General features: G+C 39.6%; 1 long non-coding RNA gene across 2 annotated transcripts; it reads left to right on the forward strand.

The window, feature by feature from the left end:
• Positions 1 to 5,251: 5,251 nt before the first annotated feature.
• Positions 5,252 to 9,681, forward strand: LOC309699810. Of its 2 annotated transcripts, none has more exons than XR_014274477.1 (4): positions 5,252 to 5,319; positions 5,859 to 5,948; positions 8,478 to 8,635; positions 9,091 to 9,681. It is a non-coding gene; the product is annotated as an uncharacterized lncRNA (long non-coding RNA). The 2 variants fall into 2 exon arrangements; XR_014274478.1 differs by having other exon boundaries at positions 5,308 to 5,395.
• Positions 9,682 to 10,921: the final 1,240 nt, after the last annotated feature.

The raw sequence follows: 10,921 nt of genomic DNA on the forward strand, positions 1-10,921 counted from the left end.
AGCTTGGTGGTGGAGAAGGGAGGGCCATAAATGAAAGTGGAACATCAATCCTGAGGACCCGATGGGAGAAAGTCCATGTCATGTTAATAAAGAGAGCAACGGAAGCCAGTCGTAACAGTGGTCCTGACTGTGGGTATGCTGACTTCCTGAATTAATTATTCTTTCTGCCAACTCTTCTGCTGTATAGATTTTTAATGTAACATTTCTAAAAATATCTGTGCTGGAAGGAAGACATATGGTTGTTTCCATATTTGACAGAAATCAGATAAGAAAAATTGGTGAGGCAACGAATGGTACAGGTAGGAAGATGGAAGTTGCTCAGCTTTCATTTTCAGATGCAATTACTGTGCTATGGATGGGCAGCACTGATTAATGCAGCCTCATGATATACAGCACAGCAAAATGGAAAGGCATATTTATGAAGTTCTTTAATCTCCCTTGACAACAGTCTCATACGAGCCAAAAGGCTCATCTAGCATGGCCACATTAGGCCAACGGTTCTCCTCGCCACCGTGAATTACTGCTGTCACCTGTCGGAAATTTCACAGGACAGCGCCTCATTTGAGGTCAATTTCTGTCTTTCCCGGCAGATCAGCGGGTCCAGCAGTGAGGCAAGCCGATAAAGTTTGGGATTTTGAGCAGTGCGGATTATAGGATCAAAAGGCAATGGCGCTAATCCCTCCCCGTTATTAAAGATGATAGCGCTATAAATGACAACACATGCGAAACTTCTCCCAACTCCAAACTCTTGGTAGCGTATGTAAGTACTTAACAGAAACAGGCTCAAGGGATGGGGCCGCCTACAAGCTGGATTAGAGATGGGATGTTGATCCTATAGTTACTCTCTCAGTTCCCCAAGTTTCTTTTTTCAGTCTTTCTATCTGGAAGTGCATAAGTGACAGTAGAATATAGATGGGAATGCAGCAGCAGCAAAGTTGTGTGAGCTGCTGTCTCTGCACTGTACACTGCAATTATCTCCAGAAGCTCAGGAAGCTAATTGGAAGAGATGTGGGATAAATCCCAGCCTGGGGGAATTGTGCTAATTTTCCACTTTCATCTGACCTAATAAGAGGGACATCCACTGCCACTGGAATCATGTTATATTGGAAGAGAGAGGGAGAGAGAAAGCAATACTACTGTCATGTTAACATGCGTACTTAATGACCCTCACACACTGGAATCTAACTACACAACACAGATTATATTACATCCTCTGTGTTTTGAGCCTTCATACACTTACACAAGCATTCTTCTAAAATCCATGTGCACAAGTGTGTTACTTCTGGGAACTGAGCCCAGTACCTCTCCAGCTGACACTGCCCTCATATTACTTTGTCCAACGAACATCCCAAACAGCACGGACACTCGCTTCACGGATTCCTCCCGAGCAGTGAAGTGTGCACAACCACAGTCAAGGCTCCTCTGCGCATATGACAAATCTAATCCTCCTCCTTCAGAGGTCTAACTGGGAAGTCTCTATTCAGACATGAATTTAATCACATTAACCCCCTTTTTTCCAAACGAGTGCCAAACCTGCAGCTTGAACTTGGTTCTTGGGCTCCACTGCGTCGGGCAAAGCCCAAGCAGAGGTCGTACAGGAATTCAAGCCCTGCTACACAGCCAAGTTCACAGACCACAGTGTGTCAGTGAAAATCTGTTGTGAAAGACTTTTTTCATGGACAGGAAGAAATAACAACAGTGAAGAAAGACTTCCAACGTAAACTGACAATCACGAGTAAAATCTAGCATAAAGTTTATGTTCTGAATTAATATGCAGGTAAATCCACAGCCATATGAATTTACAGTCACTAAATTGTGCACAATCCATTGTTTTGGCTATCTAGGCTACTGTTGTCCCCAGTAAAGTAACTGGAGAGCAGAACTGGATTCGTATCAGTCCTTTCCATTCACAGAAATACACAGAAACAATGTAAAATGTCACAGCAGTGGCTGCACATGAATCTTTTCCACTATTCTGTTCCAGTCAGTTGCACCAGATGTTTATCTTTGGAGCTAAGCCTTGTCATAACTCAAGTGTTTTAGAAGATGCTAGTTCATCATTTTCAAACCATACAGCAAAACTAGAGCTAAGATCTTTCATTATAGTTTTGAGATTTCTTTTTTTTATATATAATAAAAAAAACCCAAAGAAACAGCATTCTTGACATGTTTGAACATGTTCACCATACCGGTATTTACTCTTGGTAACTAAGAAATTATTACATAAACAAAACAAAGCCCTCCTCAACACTTGAACCTTAATAGCACAAGTGCAACCTGGAGAATGTGAGTATATTTGTGTGTGACTCTGGATGGTTCAGATTTTAGGTTATGTGCATTATCAAAACAAAATGATATTTCATCTTATTTTGTATATCCCCTCTACTGTGTCTCGTTTAAAGTTCTAAACACAGAAAATAATTATTATATTTGAGGATCATCAGAAAAAAACCCCAAAAACTAGAGAACCATAAACAACAAATGGAAGCAATGGCATGCAAAACATTTTCCAGAGGTCGGCTCATAATGTCTTTTAATGGTCTTGTTTAACAAGCAAGGGAAGTGGTTTCCCCCCATTACCCACAAACCCCGAATTCTTGCCCAGCTAAGGACAGGGCTATCCCAGAGTTCAGTGGGAGAACCATCAATCTTCTTGTCTCCAACGTGTGCTTATTCAATAGGGAAGAATCAGCTGAGATTGGACTGAGTCTGAATTCACTAAACACGTATCACACAGCCTTTGCTTTTCTGGTTCAGCCAAACCCCTGAAATGCCACCAGAACAAATCAACTGTAATTGATGTTTTTTCGAGAGCAGTCTCAGCACCACAGGATAAATTCAACGAATCGTCTGCACGCTGTCTGGATTCCCACAAAGAAACTTCAAACACTTGGCATGGCTTTATTCCCAACATATTTGCTTCACGATGCGACTGCAAAATTTCAAAGCAAAAAAGTTTGTTGCAGCTATAAAAAAAAAAAATGCATTCATACATATTTCAGTTAGGAGCACTATAATTAAAAGAAAATGTTACTTCTGTCTGCAATAACGTATATTTTACGGCTATGTTTTAATTTTCTTTTCAGAACTTCCTAGTAGAAGGATGGATGTGTTTGGGTTGCAAAGCAGCTTGCAGATATGTAGCAACTTTAAGTAGGTTAACCCTATACTAAAGCCAAAGTGCCTGATCAAAACTCCAGAGCAACTAAAACTGAGTGATTATTATGTATTTAGTTCACAAAGCTGTTTTTTTTTTTTGACCACCAGAGATCTTAACAGAAACACAGCAATTCCACTTATTATATCCAGTGAAGGGTGATGAGATAAGGTTTAAAGGTACAGAAAATGCTAATACCTACCTACATATTTTGTCTGATTAACAATGCAGTTTCAGTTCAAGATTCAATAGCTTTATTGTCAGTACAACAGTATACAGTGTGCCGAAATTCTGTTTCACCCCAAGCCCCAAATGGTGCATTTACAAGTATATAGAAGATATATCTCCAAGAGATATAAAACTAGAAATAACATGCTAAATGTCTGTAAAATTAAAGGAAAAGCAGGTACTAATTACTAACTATACAATACTATAATGATAACTATACAATACTAACTGTACGATAAACAAAGACAGGACAGAGACAATACAAAGTGGATTGTGCAGTGGTATTGAATACCAGGTTTAAGTTATTGTCAGGATATTATAGACGAGACATGACAAAGACATGTGCTAGATGCAAAATGTGCAAATGTAGTGTAGTTTAGATGTGTTGCATTATAACATCCATGTACTATGTTAGATCTGGTATTATAATTTTATTCCCAGACACCATTTGAGGTTTAAGGAGAAAAAAAACAAAAAAAACCCCAAAACTTTTCTTCACTGTTAAGAGCATTTCATAACTTTTTAAATTCTGAAAACTGTGCCCCAACAATTCTCCTGGTTCACATTAATGCTCAGAGTTTAAGAACTAAAGTCACACTTTCCAACTTTCAATTACAGCCACAGTGAAAGGGTGCAGTAGCTTAGAGTTGAACTCCTGTCATATCATTATAATACGACCTTGTTTAAATCTTCAGCTACTACAGGTTCACTCTGTATTTCACTTGTCACTTACAGCTAGTCTTTTTTTTTATTTTCTTTTTCATTTTTTCTTCTTTTTTTATAAGCACATCCTTCATAATGTGATAAAATACAGATTCACAGGCAGGGCTAGTAGCTCACTGTAGAAATCCTCTGATGATAACTGACATTTATGACTGGGGTTCATGCAATAAATGCTTGTCAGCTCACATCCTTGTCTTTATTTTTTGCCTGATGGGTCAAACTCACCTTCACTACAACTATAAGGACAATAAAAGTCTCAGAAAATAGGAAGGGAGGGGCAAACCTTTAGCTGGGGTCATGCTGATGCATGTATTTATAGCTCTGTATTCATAAAACTAGGTGAAGATGAACTGTATTCACTGAAGCAACAACTCTTAAAGCAGCAGATATGATGACAACAATTAGCTTTTCATTTAAAAGCTCAGAAAATACACCATATACACATCGTTTCCGGCACATATTTCACACCACCAAACAAAAATGCCAAATGCCAATTTCCCCACCACCAGGCATAGTGGAATTGGCTCTGTTTGTCCACCAGTATACCTTTTTTGCTTTCTTCTGACCACTACTAATGCTAGGGCCTTCATCTGGATCTGAATTTTCTCCAGGACACAGGTCACACCTGATCATTTCTCACGGCACACGTATGTGCTGCGGCACAGTGGTTGGGAAACACTGCTATACAGAGATGGGCAGTAACGCGTTACCTTAATCCGATTACTTTTTTCAAGTAACGAATAAAGTGAGGGATTGCTATTGCAAAAAAGGTAATTAGATTACTGTTACTTTCCCGTGAGAACGCTGCGTTACTAAAACCGTGATTTTTTTGCCAGTGTCTCATGACAATAACATAAGCCAGTGCAAGGTTTGCGGCAACAGCTGTGTGCAGATTAGCATGGATAATATAACGTGTGCGGGAGAGAGTATTAGCGTGCAGCGTTTAAAGCTGGAAGTACTGACCTTACTTTGAGTTTGATTCCGTAAAAAGTGACAAAAACATTAGCTTCCGCTGTTCACTGCCTGGGAAGAAAACTTCTTTTTACAGCGGAAAAAAACCCCCTAAACTTCTGCGCATGCACCAAGTACGCTGCCACGGGAATGTGAAATTCACAGAGAAACTGCCGTATCCTTCCACCCACTGACACAACGGCGGCTGCGACACACCTGCACCAGGGCAAACCTCCGCCTGTCCCACTCCTGCTAAACAGGTGAAAACAGAGCAACGGGACCGCTGAGTCTTAGATTTTATTTTCTGCTGTGTTTTACTTGCATCTATTTGAAAGAGTGAGTGTAAATACAAAAAACTATTTTATTTTATGTGCTGGAATGTGCAGAAAATAGGTTTAAATGTTAAACAAATTTCCTCCAGTCAGAGAATGTTGCATATAATTAAATTTTTTCTTGATGCATAAAGTTTAAAGATTAAAACTAATAAAACACGTTTTAAAAAGATACTTTTTCATTTGATTACATTTTATATGATGGATTAGACAGAAAACGTGGAATTGGGCTGAAAGATCTATCGCTTTATCACCTATTCAGGTTGTAAATCATGTTTTTAAAAAGTAACTAAGTAACTAATTACTTTTAAAAATAAGTAAGCAGCAACGTAACGGGGTTACTTTTTGGGGAAAGTAATCAGTAATTAGTTACTGATTACTTTTTTCAATTAACTTGACCAACACTGCTGCTATACATAGTGTAATTTTTTTTCTCCTTTTTTTTTCTCTTTCTTTCTGAAGTACAGGACCAACATCAGGGACCTTTTTCAGGAGTTTCACCAGTTTCCTCCAGGAGCAGTTATAGGGATCACCAGAGAGATGCAGCCAGTATACAGGTAAGCAGTGCAGACCTACAGAGCACCTACTAGGGAAATCTGAACCTGCCAGTCGTTGGAAGCTTCAGACTGACACCAGTCTACTGCATCTTGACATGCACATGAATAAAAGTGAGGCTCTCTGCTTTTAACTTCAGCGCTCTTGCTTTCAAGTGTTCGCTCAATAAGTCAGTATAATTTCCTACATACATAGTATAATTTCTAAAGGGGGATGGGGGACGGGATGCTGTGCTACCCAAGTGTACCTAATAAAGAGTCCTGTGACTGTCAAGGTTTGCTGTGTGGCAGGCAGGATAGGACCCAAATGCAGGACTCGTGAATCGAAAGAGTAAACTAAAAGAGGCAGCTTTATTTTGGCTGTAAACAACTTCAAATACAAAACAAAACTAGAAACTGGGAACAAGTAAGTCCAAGTAGAAAACAAACCAGGGACTGGAGACTAGGAACTTGCTATGAACACAGACAAGAAAAACACAGCATTATGAAGACACAACACAACAATTGACAGAGAAAAACACAGGGCTTAAATACACCAGCAGGACAACGAGACGCTGGGGAATAGGTGGGAACACAGCTGGGCCAAATTAGACCTAACGAGGCAAAGAGAAGCAAGACTAGATACACTGCACACAGGACAAGGACTATCAAAACAAAACAGGAAACACAGACCGAAACTCAGACTCAAGGCACGCAAACTTAACACAGTGACTGGAACGACATAGGGAGCATAGCAACAAGGGTGATAAGAAACGTGAGACACGGGAAACGCATGGAGTGGAAGTGGGACCAGAGACTCAACACTAATGGCAGGCAGAACAAAGATCACTGAGAACTAAAGCAAACCAAAATCATGAATAACAATAATCAAGGAATATAACTTAAACACACACAAAACACCACATCACAGACCCAGTACCGTGACAGTGACTATAGATATAAAAGTAATGCAGTTGACAGAGCTTTCATTTACAAGAACCCCAATCCCCAGTGTGAATGACAAACAAATCAATAAGCTATGACAGAGGCTGCTATTTAGGGAAGACCACACTGGGAATCAGAGGTGAGTCCCAACGCTGGCAAAACCCTCCTGTAACACAGAAACAAGAACAACACAATGTGTGGTAACAAATAGTTTTTCATAGATCAACAACCAGAAGGAGAGTGAGAGTGGCCCCTACCCTATCTGGAATTCAGATAAACAATGTCTAAATGGCTAATTATCACTTCTAATTGTTTGTAATTAGGTTGGTGCTACTGTTTTAGCTCAGCTAGAATCCCACAATAGTTCCGGTTTCAGATTAGTTTGTGATGCTGAGAGTATCGTGACAGTGTCTTCCTTTCTACAGTTTCTGAAAATCACACAAAAACATTTTGCCCTGTTTCACACAGGATTCCTTTAAAAAACATTCCTTGACCCAGAACTGTTAGAAGGTATTAAAAATTCCATTTACGAGTCATTAGGGGAGCAGCTAATTTAAAGACAGGTGGGTATGGAGCTAACATAAGTCACTGAACCTCTTTGTTGTGCTTATTTGGCCTTTTATTTGTGCAAAATACAATTAAATAACAAATGATACGACTTCCTCTATGGTTAACCTCTTTGGCTACATTCTTTTGGCACACTATGGATTATAGTTTAGTGTTTATGCCAAAAACATTTGGCTGTGTAACTTTCTGCAAGAACCAGATTAAATATACATATAAAAACGTCAAACTTTTGATTTAAAGGCATATAAATTAACTGCGGATTTAAATGTCATTTTTGACCTTTGGTAATAGGCACTTATTATTTGGGAGCCAGTCAAACCACATCCAAATTTCAACGCTTTGTACCCAACTGAAAACATTTCGGTTCAGCGTCACTGAACAAAACAACTTGAAAGCCAACTCACTGCTCATACTCAGTGTGGGATTTTATAAACTCAATATATGCCTTCAATTTGTAATATCCGCTCTGCTCCAAGGAGGAGGAGAGGAAAGGAAACATTAAAGCAATCCCCCGAGGTTTCCTAGGAGGCACAAAGACACTTTAGGCATTATTGCATTGTATAGTGCTTTCTGCATGAACCACTTATAATATTTTCTAAAACAAACTGCAGCCCGTTCCTTTAAAATTCCCACATGAATACAAATTAAAAATGTTTTTATTATTTGTCTCCTGCTGTTTATTTTTCCAGATACTGGTAACCACGTTACCACTGAAAAGTTTAAGGGTTTTTCGGCTTCAGTTAAGTTTAATCTGTTACCCGGAATAAATCTAGAAGGATAAAATTCTGCTTAGCACCAAAAATGTCTTTAAGAAAACGCTGTGTTTCCATTACACCTGTGCGTTTCACATTTCACACAAGTAACAGCTCTGCTTTCCCCTTCTTCTTCCTCTCGTCTCTCCTCTTCCCTCTATCTGTCATGTTAATGATCCTCCCATTTGGGGTTTCTGATATAGAGTTTAGAGCAGCAGAGCAGTTTCCTCATTGATTTTGTATCTGACCTTCCTGTAACCTCGAGTAAAACAATCGCCTGTCTGCCCAGTGTCTCCTTACAGCAGGAAGAGTCCAACAAGCCTTCACTGGAGACAGTCAAACATAGAAACAGGCAAAGAAAAGAGGGGGGACTGTAACACTTCCCTCCTGGTGGCAAGAGGGAAGTGTGATAGTGAAAACACAAGGGAGACAAAAGAGTCACACAACGTGAGTATGAATGGTTGTTTTATCCCTGGTGGACCTCTCTAGGTACTTTTTGAAAAGTGTCAGCACGAGTCTTTCTTCATTACATGGAGTGAAAAATGTCCTGTATTCTCCAAGGATACCAATAAATTAAGCAGAGATATAGGAGGTAAGCCAGGAATTTCCAACTGTGTACTGGCCTGAAAAACAACACTGTGCCAAACCAAAGATGACACACAATTCAAGGGTCATTACTCTGTGATTAAATGTTGTATGCGTTACAAATCAGATCTGGAGTAGCAGAAGGGAGACTGTTTGTAATATAAGTTCAGGAGGAGTACACAGTGTTCATTGTGATCAGGGATCGCCATGCCTTTTCTTTTCTTCTCTTGAAAACCTTGCTAATGAATAAAGGTGTTTGCTCACCTTTTCCATTATCAGCACGCACTTGGTTCACCTTTAAACACATCTGTTTCTAGGCTGCCTTGTTATCACGGTCCTTGACCACAGCAGGGAGCTCGCTCCATAATAGAGATCACGGTGATGGATGAGCTGGAGTTTGGAGAGACCTCTGGAAAGAACTTTGGATTCTGTTTATGAAGTTTGACAGGAGTCCAAGAAGCCCTGGAGGGAGTCAGGAAAGGTGAAAACCTCAGGCAATGAGGTTATAATCAGGAGCGAGCTAACTGCTCATTTTCTCACTTTTTAGGGATTAAAAGCTGTACTCTGCTATCCATGACCGATGCTGTGATTGTCGCTGAGCTTAAAGCGATATGCACCACAAAAAAATATGCTTAAACTAGATATTTTTAGTTTAACTGACACAAAAACAGGTACACACGAGCGTGTCCTAATAGGAATCACTGAAATGTAATTGCAAGGATTGTTTTTTGGGATACAGCCTCGATTTTGGATGACTCCTAGAATGAACTTTTCCACCTTGGGCCATGATCCTAGGGTTTTTGTGTTCTGGGAGTTTCTGAACACAGCATGTCAGCTATTTTCATGCTTTTATTTTTTATGATTTCTTCTTTAATTTTGTTGTTATGTGTATGTAGCTATGTGTCCAACCTCCATATTTATGAATTGCTTCATGATCTATTTCACAGTAATGTGTCCCTTGTGGTTTGTCTTTAGTTTTGTTTCCTGTCTCATTAACTTGATTATGTTCAGGTGTGTTTTGGTCACTTTGTGTATTTATACCCTTTATCTTCCTTCAGTCTTTGTCTAAGCTCCTATTTATTGTCCCGTTGTTTAATATGTCTGTGCTTCTTTTTGGACTTTTGCTACTTTAGAGTTTTCTCTCTTAGTTTTGGACCTTAAACCCAAATTAAACATTATTTTTCTATTATTATGGTTTCATCTGGAGTCCTGGATTTGGGTCCTCTTTCTGCTGTTTCACTACATCTTTGTGCTGAGATGAGACCTTTTTTTTCTCTAACTACTTTCTTTTCTCTTTTTTTCTGTGTATAATCAGAGGTGAGGGTGTGTGTGAGATTCCTCTGGGCTCATTATTATTGCTGTTTGTGGGACAATAGCTGAGGCAGCTGTTCAAACAGGGGTCAGTGGTGAACCAGCAGCTTGCTGCTTTTTACCCGCAGATATTTCATCACCTACACTGCCAATTCCATTGTGACCTTAGGCATAGCTTTCACTCTTTAAGTCTATTTTTCTGTATTTTCTATGATAAACTACAGTGATTGCGGTTTGGGCACTGAACACCTAGCAGTATTGCTAAAGCTAACATCAACAATAAATGTATTTACAGCCTGCTACAAAAAGTGCATTTGGTCACTCTAACTAATTGGCCCTCATACTAAGTATACAGGGGATGAGTTTGTTATTATTCACCCTTTTAAGCTTTATTAAAGATTAAAGTTAGGGGCATTGCCACTTTATTTCAGTGTCACATACTGACATGGCTGTAAATGCCATCTTCAGGTCACCATCGCTAATTCAAGTAATAGAAACTAGAAATTCTATATCATGTTTATGATGTTGGTGGGTTTGGAGTATTTTAACTGAATTATCTTAATAATATTGCCTGTTGCTAAGTCCAACAAGTCCACACTCTCCACATCTTGCTGTCAGATGCAGTTCCTAGTCAACCAACATACTCGATCGGCTGCGGCTGCTTCGGCCTCATCCCATGCAATGTCTATGGCACGCAAGTTATCGATGAATGTCCTCCGCCATGTTGTACGGGGGCAGCCAGGTTTGCGTTTTCCATGGGGTGGGTTCCATGAGATGGCGATCTTGGGCAGTCGCTGTGGGGGTTGACGTAGAACATGACCTCCAAGGTTCAAGGTT

The sequence above is a fragment of the Aulonocara stuartgranti genome (genome assembly GCF_965226115.1).
Source record: "Aulonocara stuartgranti genome assembly, chromosome: 23".
Taxonomy (NCBI): Eukaryota; Metazoa; Chordata; class Actinopteri; order Cichliformes; family Cichlidae; genus Aulonocara; species Aulonocara stuartgranti.